Genomic DNA, 1,314 nt, shown 5'->3' with positions numbered 1-1,314 from the left:
CCCACTCTATCCCCGACGTGTGAGGGGTAGAGCAGAGCTCAAAAGATCCCAGCGCATCCCTCTCGCCGCATCACTGGTAATGAGCCAGTGGAGGCTGAGCAAGTGCGCTAAAGCCGCAAACACTCAACTTGAGTGGAGAATCTAACCATTGCCAGAACTCCAATTGTCCATTTTTTATTTTAATACTTCTACTAATATCATTTTTTCATTTCTTGAAATTTATAACTATACATATTTTTTCCCTCTCTTTATTTGCTTATATCTGCACCTGTCAGATAAAAAATTGACAATCGCCGGGTTCCCTGACAGTGTCATGGTTATTTAGCAACAGTTAAAAAGAGGAAACGTAATATAAGAGGGGGACGACAAATGTGTAAGAAAAAGTTTAAAAGTGAAATAATACGCTAAAAGGTGGGCGGAAAAAATAATATGAATTTAAAAAAAAAATTAAAATGTGAAAATTACTTTTTTAATAAATTAACTATTTGTGAATATGTTAATGATAAGTTGTTCTCGTCGGTTTTACTCGCTACTGTTCATAACCATGACAAAATGGTCTCTATATCTCTGAAAGCCTCTATATTCAATTAGAAACTTCTTCTGTCAATTTAAAAACCTACAAGAACAACTAGAAATTCTAGCCGAAACGTTAGCACATTAAAAATAGGATAATCCAACTTATTTGTGTTTATCATTTACCGCACCCCAACCATCTTCTCCTCGAACAACGCCCTTCCTTTTAACGCACTCAAAATGACAATAAATAGTACCAAAATGAACGCAGACAGGGCTGGTTACACACAGTCATGGCCACTAATTATCCGGAACTGATATTAAAGGCGAAACACAGAGAAGGTCTGTTTCCGAACTGTAATGACGGTTAACTCGCAAAAAATGTCCGAATTATTAAATTATTAGGGCAGACAGGGCTACTTAGATGCTACCAGGGCCACTAATTAGTGGAACTACCAAAAACGAAGATGGTCGGTCCGTTGCTAGGCAACGTCTTAGCGACGATTATCAACCCTTAGCAACTGTCTCTATTACGCATTATAACTCATTATTTTTCTTCTCAAATAACTAAATCCAATTAAAATAATATATATAAAAATAAATGTAACTAAATTAAACGCCAGCCGGAATAGCTCCTCCCTATTCCTAGTACGCTCACGGCAGACTTATGCCATCATCGAAGACACCGCCTTCAGCGGACCCGGCAGCCTATCTTATAATGCCACACTGGCAATCCAAGATGTAACACACCTGTATATATACACTTATTTCTATGTATATAATTAATTTATTGTTCTTATT

Source organism: Halyomorpha halys, unplaced genomic scaffold, assembly GCF_000696795.3.
Source record: "Halyomorpha halys isolate HHAL.00 unplaced genomic scaffold, Hhal_1.1 Scaffold268.1, whole genome shotgun sequence".
Lineage (NCBI taxonomy): Eukaryota > Metazoa > Arthropoda > Insecta > Hemiptera > Pentatomidae > Halyomorpha > Halyomorpha halys.
Note: the sequence above shows the minus strand (reverse complement) of the source record.